The 19,307-nt window shown below is 45.4% G+C and overlaps 1 long non-coding RNA gene and 2 pseudogenes across 1 annotated transcript; all 3 read right to left on the bottom strand.

The window, feature by feature from the left end:
• The window catches only part of LOC136513299 (uncharacterized), a 218,825-nt pseudogene that overhangs the window by 93,245 nt on the left and 106,273 nt on the right, over nucleotides 1–19,307 (bottom strand).
• On the bottom strand, nucleotides 104–1,222 carry LOC136512240 (uncharacterized). The gene is made up of 3 exons (XR_010773013.1): nucleotides 1,144–1,222; nucleotides 1,017–1,065; nucleotides 104–235 (listed from the first exon to the last, which is right to left on the bottom strand). It is a non-coding gene; the product is annotated as an uncharacterized lncRNA (long non-coding RNA).
• LOC136513638 (glutathione S-transferase 4-like) lies at nucleotides 12,090–14,894 on the bottom strand (annotated as a pseudogene).

Below are 19,307 nucleotides of genomic sequence, written 5' to 3'. Positions count from 1 at the left end.
GGAATCAGAAATCATACCTCTGGTGGCAGGCGGCCTGGCGACCTGGTGGCTGTCGTCCTGGCGCCAACGCCCTCCTAGAGCCCACGCCGCCGCCTACTGAGCCTGCGCCGCAACATCCCACGCCGCTATCGCATCTCGAGGCTACGCGCCAGTGCCTCCCTAGCCACGCCGCTGCTACCTCCTGGGCCCTCGTGGAATCCCTAGCCATCCCAGAGCGTCTGAAAAAGAGACCCTCCTGTTGGGAGAGAGCGCATCCACTTTTATAGGTGAAGGGGATGGCCTTATATGTTTAGAGAGAAAGAGAGAAAATGTATATGTGTGCTACCTAGTCTTGTTGCCCACGCTATCGGGTACGAGACGGTCGTTGGCGTCCACAATACTGTTTATGTCAGACGCATGTGGCAGGCTTTACCGTGTTCGTCCGGTATGGTAAATGTCGGCGCCTACAGTACTGTAAGGCAAATATCGGCGCCCACAATACTATTTGGGTTCTGACACGCCTAGAAGGTTGCATAGTACCCGTCTGGCATGGCCCGATGGCACTGTCCTGCAGGTGTGCAGGGTACGGTTCTCGGTATTGCGGTTGACTTGAGCGCCGTACCTTATCTGCTCCGCCTGATCCCCGAGCCCTTACTGAGCGGGTGTCCCCGGTCGGTCGTTTCCGGTCGGCTCCGACCGTGTCGGTCGGAGAAAAGCGACAAGCAGAGGTTCGGCGTATTCCCGGTAGGAAAAGGAGGTCGGAGTCGGACTATGTCCCTTCCTTAGCCAGGACTTCCGGTCGGAGACCGGGTCATTCTCCCGGCCGGTCGTTAGGTAACTAGGCCAGCCCGGGAGACGTACGTTGTTGCTACGATGTCTGCTGGGCCGAATTTTTGTTGGAAAACGAGCCTATTGGAGACCCGTGTTTATGAACCGGACAGACGGAGTATAAAAATGAAACTCGGTGATTGATGCGATTAGTAAGCGAGGACACGAAATGGAGTGAAGTATGCGTTTTGTTGGCGTGGCGGGCGTACCAAAGAGGGTGAGGTCTCCGTCCTCAAGCACCGGCGCCTCCCCGAACGGCTGCAATCAGAACAGGGGATACAGTCAGTAATAATCCAGACAGCAGGGGCCTAGAGCAGCAGCAGCAGCAGCACGCACGTTCCTGGCGAGGTAGTCGGGGCGGCGGTGGTCGCCGGCCTCCCTGCTCATGGCGACGAGCTCGTAGTCGACGCCGGCCTCCTCCAGGCACAGCAGCACCCGCGACACGAACGGCGAGATTGCCCACCCGTACACCTTCACCGCCATGTCTTGCCTGCTGCTCCATCTCTTTATCTCCCTGGATCCTGATGTGCTTGTGTTGTCCTGGGAATTGGGGATCCGTGTGGACGGTGGAGTGAATCGACGTGTGCTTGCCACTTCTCGCTATTTGTACTACGCGAGGCCAGGCCTCAGCACTCAGCGGGTAGCGAGAGAAATCAACCAGAGAACACCGGCACACGGATGAGTACAGTGTTGGGTCAGCATGAGCGGTTCGTGACGTCTTCGCTTGCGTCATGATAATAGGGATATTCTTTCTAGAGGAGAAACCGCGTGATTGTACTGTCAGCACGTGATGATTGATTATGAGATGGATAAGACGGTTAAATTTGTACTGATATTTAGCAGTAACATTTGCTAACAAAATATTCGACTACATCTAAACAAATGTTTTCATTATTGGTATAAACTTTAAACCAATATTTTATAATAACATAATTAATTAGAGAAATGGTTAGTAATAAAGCTAGCTAACTAGTGGCTAGAAGATACCGCTGTCTATAATAACCAATCTAATAGCTCATTCGTATAATACTTTTCAATTGAAATATCTGACCACATCAGTCTGTCATAGAGATTCCTTTATATTTTGGAGCCTATGAATTACCTCCAGTCCGATTTCTAAGGGAACTCCCAACCATGAAAGATGAAACTAGTTATATGTTCATTAATCAGGATCTAAACTAAGGAAAAGATGATGTGTCACTATAATTAAAGAAGATAGACGAGGAAATAGTTTCTTAGATAAAAACCAAGATATGAGGAGATGAGATAGATAGATGATATAGAGAAGACATGTGATTAGCTAAAAAAATTTATTCTGTAAAAACTATTATAAATTAATAGACAGAGAAATTATATTTGGTTTTTAGCATATATGTGGTTCAATAGGCAGAGTACTATTTTTTTTTCTTGAAACTGTTGCACGCCTTAGAAAATACTAGTATACCGGAAGGGAGTAGCTAGTTTGTAAGTTTACTGTCTGTTTTGTTTTTCCTCTTTTCTAATCATTCTTCATCTCACTAAACATCTGAGATGGCATCTTTTATATAGCTTTTTTAGATTAACTTATCGTACTTGCTTTTATACATCTGTGTCTGTTTGTCTGAACACTTTACAGAGGTGCCCTAAGGGCGTCCCAGTGATGTTGACGACGTAGGCAGCTGATGTGGAACAGAGACAAAAATAGAATGATTATTATTTATATATTCTGTCTCATGCTTGGTTGTTCCTTCGAGGCAACTGGCCCCATCTCCTCTCTAGCTTTCTCTCAGCTCCACGTCTGCATCTAGCTAGCTCCGAGCCCCGGTTGAGGACGCAGCGACACAGCCTCGTAGAAATCAGGGTGTGTTTAGTTGACATGTGGCTGTGCAAAAAAGATGCTGTGGACTGTGAGCTGTGAAAAAAACTGCTGTGGGCTGTAAGTTATAGAAAAACTAAAAAATGTTTAGTTAAACAAGTATAAAATATACCTTCTATCTTTATCTCTCTTGAAACAACTATGGAAGAGCTTTTTATTTCATCAATTTCGAAAAAGTAGAAAGTCAAAAGTCAAAAACAGGGTCAAACTAGCTTTCAAAAATATAGTACGGAAAAGCAGCTGCTTCTAAAAAAACAGCCTCCAAAAACAGTCCCTTTAGTTAGGCTTTTGGCTTTTGGGAAGCCCAACCAAACGGACCCTCGATCTATCTAGAAGTACCACAAAGAAAAAAAAGGAAGCGCGGTGATGGCTGACATGTTTCTGCGTACGGTTGTCAGTTGGCCGGGTTCAACAGTAGTAATGAATGCCCGACGTCGTCATTGGTTGCGTCCGATCCACGGTTTTCGATTTCGGGCTGTGAATAGAAAACACAAAATAAACCAAATGATTTTAATATTTAGATAAAATTTATTAAGTTTAGTTTGAGCTAGCGTAAATTTAGATATAAAAAAATATGAATTTACAAAATATTCTGAATCAATTTTACTAGTTTTTGATGGATGTGATGTTTGCTTGTTGCTTGACATTGTATTTGAGGGTGCAAAGTTTTCAAAATACATTTAGGAATCGTCTAAATCATCTCAGCTTTGCTAATCCATCTCCTATCAATTCTGTTTATTTGCTCCATGCATTTGTTTCCTTAACACGTAATGATATATAATATAAAATAATGATCTTTTGAAGGAAGAAACCAACCGTTCCTTTATTTTTCTTCCTTAACTGGACTTCCTTTGCACGGATCATCGATCTCTCTCTTTGTCAAATTTCTAGTCGTGCACATCAAGGACTTCCTGTCAATCTCCATCACGACGTTTGCCATATGACCCTCTGTTGTCTATATACATAACAAGCCTGGTCCATTGTATCTTTTCTAAACTCTAAAACTAAGCCAATCAATGATGATCCATGCCGCCGCCAGAGCCAATCTTTCCCATCATCAAGGTTGCTCCAAATGTGCCCTAGTTTGTTCATGCGATGCCGCCGGCCACCGTCGAAATCTGCACAAACTGCGCCGGAGAAGCAGTTTATAAGGCGCCGTGAAGGACGCAGCCACCCGGAGCATCGCCAGAGATCGCTTGGAAGCTGTTCAGACCTCATCGGCATCGTCCCGTGGCCTGATCATGCATCTACGCTGCAGGAAAGACCGTAGGCCGTTCTCCATATGCAAGTCCATCCATCGTCCATCCCGCTCTGTTCTCCACCATCCCTTGCAGAACTCCGGCCATCGATCGTTGTTAGCCATCGGTGAGCACTGCACATTCATATAGTTCCTATCTCTCTCTCTTTTCCCTTCAGTTAGTCTGAGCAATTCTGTGCTTGTTTTGCTAGTCGCAGCCGAACCGTATCTAGTACCATGCAAGTTTATCTGCACACTGTACGTGATGCTTCCTGTTCAGTAGATGCAAGTCACGGCCACCCAGTTCCTGTCCAACAGCAGAAACAGTTGCTATTTCCTCCGTCGCCTTGACACCAGTAACAAGCGTCATGCATGTTTGATTAAAGGTGAGACGCACATCTCCTTGTCCTTTATTTTATTGATCAAAGATGGTGCTGATGTCATGCCTATCGATACACAATTCCAACACCTTCCTACCACTATGGGAGACGTGCTCTTTGCCGAGTGCTCGGCGCTTTGCCGAGTGTCGAAACACGGGCACTCGGCAAAGAGGCAGTTTGCCGAGTGCCACACTCGGCAAAGGCCGTCTTTGCCGAGTGCTAAACACTCGGCAAAGAGGGACACTCGGCAAACGTCCTCTTTGCCGAGTGTCAGGCACTCGGCAAAGAATAACCCTCGGCAAAATACCTCAGGCGACTCCGGTGGCTCCGTCGTCATCTTTTGCCGAGTGTTGGCCGTTAGCACACGGCAAACGTTCTGTCTTTGCCGAGTGTCTGGCCTGGCACTCGGCAAAGAGGTTCCTTTGCCGAGTGCCAATTCCGACACTCGGCAAAGATTTTTTTTTTTCAAATTTTTTCTGTGGCATTTATACAGTACCTTGAAGCACATGTTCCAATTTGGAACTTTTCTATGACCTTTTGGTATATTTTTTAAATTTTTATGTTTACTTAAATTTTTCTCGAAAAAGTAAATTTGAACTGCAGGTGCATGAAATATTGGAATTTAGCGATTCAAAAAATGGTATTCATGTTTTTGAGTGTATTTTGAGGCCGTGTGCAGGGATATTGGTGAAATTTCCAACATCTGTTTCACGAAACATGACCACCAACTTGTTAAAATAGTGTTTTTTAATTATATAAAATGCAAACGAAGTCCGAAAATCACGAAACTTGTCGAGGTGTCGTGTCATCGCATGTAGAGGGTGTGGTAAAAAATTTAGAAGTTTCCGAGCAAGTTGTGACGTACGATGCCTAAAACCCAGACATCTCCACATGTGATCCCCAGCCCAGATTCAGGCACTCGGCAAAGCATTTTAAAAAAAATAAAAAACACATTTCTTTGCCGAGTGCCGACGCGTGGCACTCGGCAAAGGGGCCGTCACCGTGACCTGGCCATCACGGCGGCTTTTCTTTGCCGAGTGCCGTCGTGGCACTCGGGAAATCCTTTGCCGAGTGCCCGACATGCGGCACTCGGCAAAGAAGCCTTTGCCGTGAAGGGATATGCCGACAGCTCTTTGCCGAGTGCAGCACTCGGCAAAAGCTTTGCCGAGTGCAAAGCCTTCTTTGCCGACTGCAATTGCACTCGGCAAAGCACGCGTCTGCTGTAGTGTACGTACAGCTTCAATCTTGCGCCATACGGCTGTTTTAGCTCCGTTTCTACCCGTTTTTGTTCTGTTAGATTCACGATAACAGAGTAAGTGTGTTAGTGTCGACGTTTAATATGTCCATATTTCTGAAGTTAAATATTAACTTGATTAAAGTTCATGTGCTACTAGCTTTCTAAGTTAATCAAAAGCAATGTAGGGTTGCCACGTCGGCCTTTTGTAAATAAATATTAAATTGATTAATGATCATACAACTAGTTTTAGAATTAAAAACAATATAGGTTCTATACGGTGTTTTTATATAAAAAAATATTAATATGATTAATTGCTATCACTGTGTTTTTGAATTATAAATTGTTTAACTTAAACCCGCATCATATGCAGTTCGAGTAGGTGTTTCACCCATCCTTTTATTTGGCAAAGTTAGTGTTTCATTTGCTTAAATATACAACAATATTTATAAGTAAAATATGACTAGATTTACCTTGGTTATTAAATTAAATTAAGATTTGTTTAATCTGAATTAACAACTTCTCCATGATTGTGTTTAACTAAAATAAATCAAGCTTGTAGTTGTTTCTTTTTCTTATAATATAGAACTCTCGGTAGTCGTTTCTTTTAAACAGGAGTTCCAATATCGGCGTTTTTTTTATCTCATAGCACTAGCTCTCTTGTAGTATGTTGTTTTTATCTTATATGGTGTACTGTCCTTAGCTGCTTTTATTATGTTTGCCTATGCGTGGTGCTTGCTACGAGTAAAACAAGAACCGTTTGTGAGTGCTTAAGATAAGAAGATGATGACCAGAAGCAAAGTATGAGGAAGCTTGAGCAAGTGTAAAATGCAAGTATAATATGTGGCTTTCCTTGATACCTAATAACCTTATGCAACTAAATTCATACTTCCATGTGCCTAATTTGATCTACCACTAAGGACTTGCCTAGATGTTGTTATCCTAATCCTTGATACCTATGGTTCATGTATATGGGTAGTTTTGCTAGTTGCTCTACTTAATGATGAAAGCTCCTTAATAATGACTAATGGTATATGCAGTGATGTTTAAAATGTGCTTTTTAGCAATATGGAATCCCTACTTATCTGTGAGCAAAATCCGAGACTTATAGTACAACCATGAGTGCTATATGGCTCTGGCTTTAGTCAAGTATGAGGACATTTTCTAGTTTGTTAGTGGTTACCAAAAGGCGCAAGAGGAGTTTGACACCGTTGGGTATAGTGCAGCCTCTGTTAATTTGAGTACTTTTGCGTGAGTGTGCCACCTTAGAGGGGGGCTCTATATCTGCCTGCCACTAAAACCTAGCGGCTCTAACTTGTTAGATGAACTTTTGATAGACTTCATAGTGAACCATGCCGACCTTTCTTGAAAGTTGGTCAAGAGGTTGGCCGTCTTGGATGAAAGGGTAAATCACGGCTCATGGTGAAAGTGTACAACCTCTGTAGAGTGTAAAACTATTACACGGTCATGAGCGGCTTGGAAAACTAACGAAATAATTGGTTCTTATTTTTATTCTATGATGTTGATGCTCATATTTAATCATTATTGTATAATTGCCATTACTTATGATTATACGGGAACTGGAGCTTAAGCACAACTTTATGCTACATTAATGTTAAAATTGTGACTTACTAAAATGCTAACCGCAGTAAAACAGTGTCGTCCTTTTGAACCTTCATTCGTCCATATTATATTTGCTGAGTACGACATGTGCTCACCCTTGCTATTTCCCCCACAGTCCCAGTCTCTAGCAAAAGTTGCTTAGAAGATTAAAGAAGACATGGAGGAGTTCTCAGAAGACTGATGGAAGTGTTAGGCGTACGTTACCCCAGTCAGTTGTCCCTGTAAATAGTTATAGTTCCGTAATACTCTGATGTAAGTGTTAATATAGCTATGTATACGTTATTTAATAACATTGTTTCTGATACCATTCGTTCTGTTGTTGTATGTGTAGACTTCCTGAACATACATATAGCGAGCTTGGTTTTTTTTTTTGGAAAACTAGGTGTGACACCTCATCAGTCATCTCCCGAGACCTTCCTCCGAACCCGTGATCGACGACAACAGCGTCCCGGCCCTTTTTCCACGGAACGGGAACCATACTTCGATCGTGCAGCGCGCCACCACGCCAAAACAACACAAAAATCCAGCTACGTCGCGCGTCACCAGTTTGCCTACTTTTCCTTCTCCGTTAATGCACGCCTAGAATCTTGAATTTTTTACTCCAAGGTTAAAACAAATACAACCTAGAATACTCATTTAGGCCACATCAGACATACTGATTACATTAGAGTGTGATATTGAGGTTTGCCCTACTGCTCAGCTTACTACTTTTTAGAATTCTCAAACATGAATTCTACTACAAAGTTATGAATATCTTAGAGTGCAAAGTTTTAACTACAAAGTTTATAGCAAGTCATTTGAAGTTTACAATGTGCTAGCATGTAACATCTAAAAGTTTCAAATTCCCTGCATCCCAGAGATGCTTTAGAATATATTTGCAATTTCTAAAACATTTCTGGAGCGGAAGGTGTCAAGGCTGCCAGCTGCCTACGGCCTCTTTGCCGAGGGCCTGAGGCCCTCGACAAAGGCCCATTAACCCTCGGAAAAGGCTTTGCCGAGGGCGGCCCTCGGCAAAGAGCTCTCGGGGAATTTTGAGTCGGCGAAGAGGGTCTTTGCCGAGGGCCCTTTATTGGGCACTCGGCAAAGCCTTTGCCGAGGGCTGGAGCGGCACTCGGCAAAGAAAAGCAGCCGTCACGACGCCGGCGCCTGGGACGGAGTCTTTGCCGAGGGCCGTCTCCGGGGCCCTCGGCAAAGAATTATTCTTTTTTTTTTTGAAAAATCTTTGCCGAGGGCCTCCAACCATGGCCCTCGGCAAAGAAATATGCAGAATTTTTCCAAAAAATCTTTGCCGAGGACAATGGGACGGCCCTCGGCAAAGAATTATTATTTTTTTTTGAAAAATCTTTGCCGAGGGCCTCCAACCATGGCCCTCGGCAAAGAAATGTTGCAGAAATTTTTTTTTTAAAAATCTTTGCCAAGGGCAATGGGACGGCCCTCGGCAAAGGACCCTTCTTTGCCGAGGGCCTTGGTCATTGCCCTCGGCAAAGAGGCAGAAATTTAATTTTTTTTTGTTTTTTGCATTCCATCGACACAAGCATTTCATATATATACATATATATATCAACCATCACATATATATATCACACAGAACCCATTTTCTCACAATATATCACAACCATAATTGTGAACCACAAATCACAATATATTACAACGACAAGTCACATGTTCATCATCATTCACATGTTTATTACGACAAGTTCATGAAATCCAAGCACAAGTCAGAACCATAAACCACAAATATTACAATAAAGTCCAACCACATCACCTAGCACTAGTCCTTATCAAGGTAGCCTATGAGACGGTGGTGAAGGAAAGGCGGGATCACCCGGTGACGCACTACCAAATTGATTGGAACCCGCGGACGGAGGCTGTACAAAGGAGCAGAGATTGCATGTGTGAGTAATCCGGGGAAACAGTTTTGGAACTTAGAGATTGCATCTAGTAATCTAGGAATACAAAAAGATTAGACTCAATTGAAAATTTCGGCAGCACCTCCCCTGCACGGGGAGGTTTCCAAAACCTGCAAGAAACAACGGCACGAACGCCGACATCCACAACGGCACGAACGCCGACATACATGCAAAACATAAGCGAAAAGTGAACTTTCATACTTACAGGAGTAGGAGGAGGAGGAGCTGAAAACTGCACAGGTACACCCGATGCTTGCCCAAGACTTTGCATGATCGCCATCATCTCCGCCATCTGCTTCTACGCGGCCTCGAACGCGACCTGCTGGGCCTGCAGCTGTGCGGTCAGTTCCACGTTCTGCTCTTGACTTTGCCTTTTTGTTTCTTGCAGCTCGGCCTGCAATATTTCACTCCAATGTATCAGTAATGCAAATCTAATTTAGGTGTGTAAATATCAACGTACGACGAGTAAAACAGGAATTACCTGGAGTGCCTGGACCTGCTGCAGTGCTGGAGAAGGCCGTGAGCATATGGGCTGGCTGGAGCTCGTGCTCCGTGCTCGGATAGCGTCGAGGGAGGGAACAGTGGTGGAGTCGATGGCGCCGTCTGCAATCCACAGCCGCCCGTGCTTCTTGCCTCCTCCGAGCCTCATGATCGTCTCTGCATCAATGGGCTCAGTGCGCACATTGTAATCTTCCCCATAGATCTCCCTTACTGAGGATGTGTACTCTTGGACTTTAGTGTATACGTTTGGGTCGGAGTACACCTGGGGCGGGGCAGCCGGGTCGAAGGAGACAGAGGATGACGCCCTGCCCATGTGGGACATAGCCCACGCAGAGAACTCCGAGACCTCGCCCGGGTGCGCAGCCTCCTGCGAGAAAGACAGGAAGATGGTGAGAAATCAAGCAGAAAGACGGGAAGAGGGAGGAGACCGCTGCCTCCTGTGGCTGCTGCCCCTGGTCCTCCTCTCGTCACCTCCTACAGACGCTGCCACAGACGACGACCCCTCACCTCGAAGGAGAGGGCGGTCTCTCCCATAAACCGAGGGCGTGTCACGGCGTGGACGTCTACTCGCCATCTTTGTTCAATCACCTGCAATCACAAAGAATGAACAAGACTAATTAGTACATATATTAGAAATAGATTCAAAATATATAAACAAAACACAAATTAAAAAAAACATAGTATTACATGTACTAGGAATAATCTTCATGATTGGGATCATAGGTCTCATCATCACTGTCAAAATTGTCCAAATGGGCAACACTATCCGAAGGTTCTATGTTGTCATCGTAGTCATTGCCTAGAAGTAATCGCTCAAGCATTGCTATGTCCTTGGCATTTACCACCACATCTCCATCGACCTCGCCATCAACCATTTTGTTGTCTACTTCCATTTCGATTGCTTTGGGTAAGACTATCTCAAACGTGCCTGGTAGCCCATCTTCTTGATAGAACTATCCATCATATGTGTTTGCGTTGAAGTTATAATCATCATCGTTTGGGGTAGGTAGTTTACCGTGTGGAGATACCTGATGCACAATAGCCCAACCCTTAAGATCCTCTTTGTCTTGGTTGGCGTATCGAGTATAATACACCTGCACGGCCTGTTGAGCCACAATGTAGACATCTTTTCCAGGATAGATGGAATCTTCTCGAATCTCGACTAGCCCAAGATGAGGGGTTCGTCTCGTTGATCGAGGATAAAACCAGTGGCATTTGAACATGATAGGTTTAAGAGGTTTGTCTCCATGAAATGAGAGTTCATAGATTTCCTCAACTCTACCATGATAGCCGAGGCCATCAGTGCCGGGCGTACAAACTTCGCTATTTGTGGTTTTTCGTTTGGGCCGAATCTGCTCGTAACTTGTTGTGTGGAAGCGATATCCGTTCATGTCATAGCCGGTAAATGATTTCACCCTAATGTCACAGCCGTTTGCAACCTGTTTCAACTCGTCACTCATGGACGAACCGGTCTGGGCCTGCAAGGTGAAGCATGATAGATCGTTATATTAATCAAACGTACGATCACCTTGGACGATCGAACGTACGAGCTAAATTGGACATTACCTTTTGTTTGAACCAAGAAATAAAATCAGGCCTCCCCGCTCCCGCACCCCGCGAAACAAGGGTTTCGAGCAAGTTGTGATGTCGGATGCCTAAACCTTCTCAAATTTTTACCACAGCCTACACATGCGATAACATGACACCTCGATAAGTTTCATGATTTTCGGACTTCGTATGAATTTTATATAATTTAAAAACACTTTTTCGACAAGTTCCTCGTCATGTTACGTGAAGAAGATGCTCGAAATTTGATGCGAGTTCGTGGATAGGGACTCAACATACACCAAATACCATGAATAACATTTTTCGAATCACTAAATTGCATTATTCCATCCACCTGCAGTTCAAATTTGAAATATTCGAAAAAAATCATCGAAAAGAAATAAATTAGGGAAATATACCAAAAAAAGTCAAATTTGGCCCAAATTTTAACATTGAGATTTAAATAATGTATTATAGCACCACAAAAAAACTGGGTTCAAAAAACCAAAAAAAAAACTCTTTGCCGAGGGTCTAGCCTGGCCCTCGGCAAAGGGGGTCTTTGCCGAGGGCCTGGCCAATGGCCCTCGGCAAAGAATATTTTAAAAAATAATAAAAAATCTTTGCCGAGTGCCTGACGGCGGGCACTCGGCAAAGACTAACGCCAGTGGCCGCCGTGACCCATCCGGCCATATTTGTCGAGGGCCAATTTGCCGAGGGCTAGGCCCTCGGCAAAGATTTATTTTGCCGAGGGCCGTTTGTTTGTCGAGGGTCAGGCCCTCGGCAAAGGACTCTTTGCCGGGGGTCTATCTTTGCCGAGGGCTCCTGGGGCTGGCCCTCGGCAAAGACCCCCTTTACCGAGTGCCCGAGATCTAGCCCTCGGCAAAGAGGACGTCTCCGGTAGTGCTACCGCTATCGCAACATTAGAATCTAGTGTTATGGATGACATTACGATATCCAATGCTAAATTCAATGAAATTTGCTACAGGGCAATCTGAAATGTGATTAATATTTTTTTTGCTAAATCTGATGAAATACATTAAATTTATTCATACAAACGCTCAGTATTCATCGACAAAAGTAGCAAAAAAAGAACAAATATGAAAGTTACACAAAGCACAGAGAGACGCCACACCTGGAAAAGTAAGCACACAACAGGCATCACTATATCACTCCTGTTTCTTGGGCACCCCGGAGGCGAGTGACATGAACTCCGCCACCTTCTTCGCTGCTGGGCGGGCGGCTAGGCCCTCCCACCAGGCGTTGACGTGCGGTAGTGCCTTGACCAGTGTGGAGTACTCCGTAGCCATGAAGTAGTGCATGATGGTGAAGTGGCTGAGGTCGGCGAGGCTGAGGACGTCGCCGGCGAGGTACCTGCTCTGCGCCAGCCGCGCCTCGTACACCTCCAGCACCTTCTTTAGCTTCTCCACGTTCTCGTCGACGACAGCCTGGCTGCGTTCGCGACCATGTAGGACAGGCGCGACGATGCACTCGACGGCGATGGCGCCTGCCAGGGTTGCATCTGGTGGGCCTCCACCTCCACCCACATGTCCACCATCGCCGACTGCTCTAGGCTGCCGGACCCCAAGAGCTCCGGCTTGTACTTCCGAAGCACGTGCCTCGCGATCGCTCGGGATTCTGAATAAAGAAATACGTATATTATGTGTTAGAAAATTTTGTGGTGGTGGATAAAATGCTGCTAGGATGTTTTATGGATACACATATTTCTGAGCAGGTGTGAATTGTAGTTTACACCACATAGTATAGAAGTATCATGGTTTAAGAACACCACATATAAAGTATTTTGTGCCACTTAACTCCCATATAAAACATGTAGAATTGTTTCACTTTAGCCAACCCTTACCTCTAGTCTCTCTCACGTGAACCATGTCGAGTTATTATTTGTTAATATTTACGCTAATGAGAATTAGATCGTGGAATTCTAAAAAAAATCCACTTACACTAATAATTTGCTTCATCATTTACCACCGGTCGGTAAATGTTGGTTAAGACCATTAGTTTCTTTAGCGATATCATCATGAAGCATTGGTATCTCTCTCTATAGTTGATGAGGCAAAAAGTAAAGAAATGTTGCCACGGTCATGTGGATATGTTTGGGACTAGTAGAGCTAAGGGGGTGATACAGTGAACTCAATTGGCATGTTTACATGGCCTTAAGGGGCACAAAAACGCTATGAGGCTTTCTGTAATCATGACATATTTGATACTCCCTCCGTTCCAAATTATAAGTCGCTTTGACTTTTTTGGTACATCCATTTTGCTATGAACTTAAATATAATAATATGTCTAGATAATAGATGAATCAAAAAAATCAAAGTGACTTATAATTTGGAACGGAGCGAGTATTCGGCAACTGGAATACCCTCTTTTAACAATGAATTAAAACATCTTTTATATATCCATTCACCACTGATGCGGTCCATATAAAAGAAAGGTACCTACAAATTTTAGAATCACTTTTCATGTTCAGTTAAGTAACTTGTATCTAATTACATTGTCAATCTTCATGTGTCTTATATGTTGATGGTAAAAGTTTGAGCTATCGACATGATTAGAAAAGGACATATTCTGAATCAAAGATAGCAGTATATACCTTGTACAAAGAACATGAATAAGAGAGCACGTTAACGCATTCGAAATTGTGCATTTTAGTACTGGTAGCAAGGTTTCGGGTGACCATAAAAAATGAAGATGGTTTAGGTGCCAAATGAGAGAGTTGTGAAACCAAAGTCTTAATTTTTCCAAAAAAAATAAACCAAAGTCTTATTTGTACCAAAGAGGACGTCGACGATTACACTTGGCCAAGTGGGGACTGGATAAGCTTAACTAGCAAATTTGGAAACGAGAGAAGAACCTGAACCTTCAGATTCTTTTTGGAACATAGAAATTGCATAGGAATCAATTTAGTTTTGTAGAAAATACACAGAAACAGAAAAAAAATCCTGTGCTCCAGACAGAACATCGGAAAATTCGGAAAAGTACTGATACTCATCATTTCTTTAGTTCTTTTTTGAAAGTCACGCCCATTATAGTATCTTCTGTTCGTCTTTATGGGAAGTACGGATACTCATTTCTTGAGGCGTTGAGAAGTTTTTACCATCGTTGACTATGTTTTTAGGTTGGTATTGAAAAGAACATTTATTTATGATTAGATTATAACTGTCAGTTAAAGCCTTTATCCTAGCAGCGGAACAATTAAAACATGCTTATATATCAAAATGAAAGTCATTGAGAATTTGAGATTGAGGTGATAAGCGAGAGGACAGGAGATGAAGTGAATTAATTATTGGTTGGTTGGCGGGCGTACCAAAGAGGGTGAGGTCTCCGTCCTCAAGCACGGGCACCTCCCCGAACGGCTGCAATCAGAAAGCACGAGCAGAGCAGGAGACAGCAAGGGCGTCGTCAGTATGTAATCCAATCCAAAAAGGGGCATGCCGGCCGAACTTGCAGGGAATTGAAGGTCGTCGAATCGTAGCAGTAGCAGTAGCAGTATACGTACGTTCCTGGCGAGGTGGTCGGGGTGGCGGTGGTCGCCGGTGTCGCGGCTCATGGGGACGAGCTCGTAGTCGACGCCGGCCTCCTCCAGGCACAGCAGCACCCGCGACACGAACGGCGAGATCGTCCACCCGTACACCTTCACCGCCATGTCTTGTCTGCGCTGCTCGATCTCTTCCTGAATCCTGATGTGCTTGTGTGCTCTCGTGGGAATTGGGGATTGGAATTGTGGGAGTCGGGGATATATCCGGCGTGTGAACTGTGGAGCGAACGGATGTGTGCTAGCTTGCCGCCTCCGCCGCTCGCTATTTGTCCGCGAGGCCAGCGGGTATCTAGAAATCAATCAGAGAAGACCAGCAGGGACGATATCGGTCAACGTGGGTGGCCTGTGAGGCTGTCTCGACGTCTTTGCTTGCGTATGTGCAGACCATGTCAACCTTGCTTCAAGCGTGACGTCCTTGCTTGCGTACGCACGTCGTGATTTTTGGAGGAGGAGACGCTATTTTCCGTCCCACTAATTAGCACGTCATGATTAGGAAATGGATAAGATGCTCAACTTTGTACTGATATTTAGTACTAGTATTTGCTGACAAAATACTTAGTTGGCTATATCTAGAGATATTTTTCATTATTGTAGTAGTAACTTTATACCAATGTTTATAAGGGCCTGTTTGGCGTAGCTTAGCTTGACCAGTGAAGCTGTTTTTTTTTTTTTGCAAAATAGCTTTATGAGCAGCTCTCTAGGTGAAGCCGAGTTGTTTGGGAAAAAATTGTTTGACAAAATAGCTTCACACGGTAGACCAAAGGAATAAAATTACTATACTCAATTTTACTTTTTTATTTTCTCGTCTTCATCGTACCTACGCATCTACAATCTTCGCGACGCAACGCCGAGCCGCGACCTCGCGCCCAAGCGCGCGCATGGCGGCGTCCCTCCCAGTGTTCCGCGCCCCGCGCAGCGGCACATCTCCCGGTGGCCTGCGCCCCCGGGGACGTCCCTCCCGGCAGGCCACGCTCCCCACGGCGAACCGCGCCCAACGGCCAAGCCATGCCCCTTCCGGCGGCCCGTGCCCGGCCAAGCCATGCCCCCGGCGAGCTGCTCCCCAGCAACCAAGCCTGCGGCGAGCCACACCGCCGGCAGCTGCACCCCCGGCAGGCCGAGACCCGACGAGCCATGCCCCCTTCGATTCGCACTTCGGCGGCCGCTCCTCGGCGAGCCACACTGCCGGCGGCTACGCCCGGCGGTCGGGCCTCGGCAGGCCATGCCTCGGCGGCGCCTGCACCTCCCTCGCCCGAGCGTGCTCTCTCTCTCTCTTCTTGGCTGGCAGTCTAGCTCCTATGGCCCGCTCGCGCTCGCGCTTGCCCGCACCCCGACGGCCACACTCGCGCTGGCTCGGCGGTGGCGACGGCGCCCGCTCAGCCACGACCTGGGCTCCCCGACGATCACGCCTTGACTCCCCGGTGGCCGTGCCCCAGCGCTCGGCGACCCCTAGCCAGCCACGACCCCCCGACGGCAGCGCACCTTGGGCTCCTCGGCGGCCGCGCCCCTGCTTCCTGGTGGCCGTGCTCCTGCTCACCGGCGTCCGTGCCCTTGCTCACCGGCGAGCCGTGCCCCGTCGCCTACGTCACGTGTGCTCTCTCTCTCTCTCTCTCTCTCTCTCTCTCTCTTTCCTGGGGCAAGAAGAGTCTTTTGTGTATAGTGGGGTCCACATATGAGAGATGAAGCTGGAATAAGCTACTATTTTCAGCTTCATACCAACTTATGTCTTTGTGAGAGGAGAAAAATAGCTTCATGGGTGAAACTATTTTGAAAATGAGTGTTTGGCAAAGAAAAAACAGCGTGAGCTGTGCCAAACAGGCCCTAATAATATAACAACATTCTCTCTTGTTACTAGACATTCTATAGTAGCTCATTCATATAATATCTCATTCTCTAATGCTTATAATAATATAACAACATTCTCTCTTATATTTACGACCAGCGACTTCAGGTGACCAAGGCGGCACATTTTGACACTGACAAAATCACTATAAACATCACACTGATAATATCCACACATCGCCTATGATTATCCATATGGAAATGCTCCCCGTAGGGTGTCCAGCAGTCGTACGGACGACGGCTTTCTAGGCCTGTGCAACGAACAAGCCCAATAGATCGTGCTTCTCTATTAAAAAACAATTGTTGCACGTCGATTCCCCAATCCTCCTCGCTCTCCCTTCGCCGCATTTTTCACTGCCGCACCATGCCATCGACCGCCACGGTAGATTCCACCCTGTCACCCGTCGCTTGCCCTCTCCAGCGTGGGGTTGCTCACCACAACATTCTCTAGTGCAGGGACGCCTCGCCGCGGGCACAGCACCAACCTTCCTCGACCTTCTCCAGCAGCGGGGGACGACTCACCATGGGAGGCCGCACCCACCTAACAGCCGCTACTGCCTCCACCGCGGGGGCCACTCGTCGGGGCACCACCCCTCGCTGTTGAGCCTGAGCCGCTGTGGATTCCGGGTGGTCCACGATGACCACTGCAGCACGCCCGGGAGCCTACGTGGCGCCATCCTTCCTCTCTCCACTGTGCCGAGCCGCTCGCAAGCCGCTATCCTCGCTCTCCACTGCACGTGAGCACCGTTTGCTGACTACCGCAGTTGACCACAAGGTAGGCCATGGCCACCGGCGATGTCGTATTTCAGGTGTTTTAGATGTATGTGTCCAAGTGTTTCATCTGGATGTTGCGTATATTGCAATGGCTATATACGCATGTTGCAAGCATATGTTTCAGATGTTTCAAGCATATGTTTCAAGTGTTTCATCTGGATGTTGTGGAAGTATATCTGGATGTTGCATGACATACATGTTGCAAGAGTATATTTCAAGTGTTTCAGGTGTTTCATACTTATGTTGCAATTGTTTCATCTGAATGTTGTAAATGTAGATCTGGATGTTGCATATGTTTTTGCAATGGATTGCAAGTGTTTCAACTGTTTTAGACGTATGTTGCAAATGTTTTCATCTGGATATTACAAAAGTAGATTGAGATGTTGCACATGTTGTAATAGGACCCACCTGTTGCAGATGCCTATCGCTGTTGTTGGGGCGCCGTCGTGGGTCACCGTGCAGGGGCCTAGGGCCGGCAGACGCCTCTACAGGTGGGGCAAGTGACTGGGACCCATGTGGGTTCTTTGCGTGCGGGCGCGACAGTCATTGAGCGAAACAGAGCGAGCACGATGGTAGTGGCGGGATGCAGCGTGGGGACCACATGGTGGGGTGCGCGAAAACACACTACAAGAAATGTGTCATCCTATGACATTTATGGCATGACATCTCGTGTAAATGTCACTAAATCAACTAGTTTATGACGTTTTTCTGGAAGCTATCTCGTCTTAGTGACATAAACGATTTCAAGTCATAGAAAATGTCTTACAGATAGTCAAAATCCAATTGGTGACGATCCTTGCCGTGTCATAAAGGCCAAACTGGAAACAAGAATTATTTTAATCATTTTTAAATATAGTTTTTCCAAGGTGGCATGTGGGCCCAACTTCCATAATTATTTTCAAATAAACATGTATACATACTCGAAACAAGAATTTCGATGTGTGCCTAGTATTTTCTTTGATGGTATCACACAAGCACACAGAAAAAATATCAATTATCTTGTAGATTTTGTTAACTCACGTAGGAAACAACTAACCCTATCGATTTTTATAGTTTCCTTGTCATATTTTGAGTGTATATAGAAAAATTATTCTATTTCGCGCGTACTACTTTTTTTGGTCGGCGCCTTTGCTTTCAATCGCCCGCGCGTGGTAGCTTCAAAATCGCCTGCCCTGCGTCCACCTAATAAAAAATAAAAAGAAAATGCACCTCCCCACTTATCCTCTACCTGCACAGGTCCATCTTATCCTCTCCTGTTCACCCGCCCCTCGGCCTCTCTTTCCACGAATGAGATCTCATAGTGGCGGCGGCAGTGGCAGCGACGACGCATCCACACTAGCAGTTTTTTCTGCTTTCTAGTCTGTCTATATGGCTGTATCTTGAAGTGTTCCTCTCACTGTATTGTTCTCTTTAGTATTTTTGAGTGGCAACAAGTTAAAAAGATTAATGCAAGTTTTTTCACGAGATGGTCTGAGAAAAATTTAAGAGCTTTCCTCACAACAGCTCTAGGTTGTTAGCTTATGACAGCTCCTGACTTTTATTTTAGAGCATATATGAAACTTCACTCTAAAATAATTGTATAGGCTAACCAAACTAGATATTAGTAGTTTTGATGAACTATAGCAAAATAGATCAAACCAGGTGTGCTGGTTATCTATCATATGTGCATGCACCTATAGCTGTTACTCTATGGACCATATATGTTGCTGTTCTCTTTAGTATCTAAAAGTGCACAATATCACAATTTTGGTAGAACAAAAGAATCGTTTCATGCATAAACAACATAGTTCTTCTTTTCAGTATCCAAAAAGATGTTTACAGTAGTGGCTCTGTGAAAACAGCAGAGTTTTTGTCAATGTTCTGTTCTGTGCAGCAACTAAAATGCTTGACAGTAGAGCAATGTGTCCTGGAATGGCTACTAATAACTGTCCAGAAACTTGCCATTTGCTTCTCTGCCACATGATCAACTACTAATAATCTGAGGCTGCTGCTGGTACTCCTCTCAGACTTCCCCTTTGCCAACTAAAGCTGTCAACAAGAATACGA

The sequence above is a fragment of the Miscanthus floridulus genome, chromosome 16, assembly GCF_019320115.1.
Source record: "Miscanthus floridulus cultivar M001 chromosome 16, ASM1932011v1, whole genome shotgun sequence".
Taxonomy (NCBI): domain Eukaryota; kingdom Viridiplantae; phylum Streptophyta; class Magnoliopsida; order Poales; family Poaceae; genus Miscanthus; species Miscanthus floridulus.
Note: the sequence above shows the minus strand (reverse complement) of the source record. Positions and strands in the feature narration are given on the sequence as shown.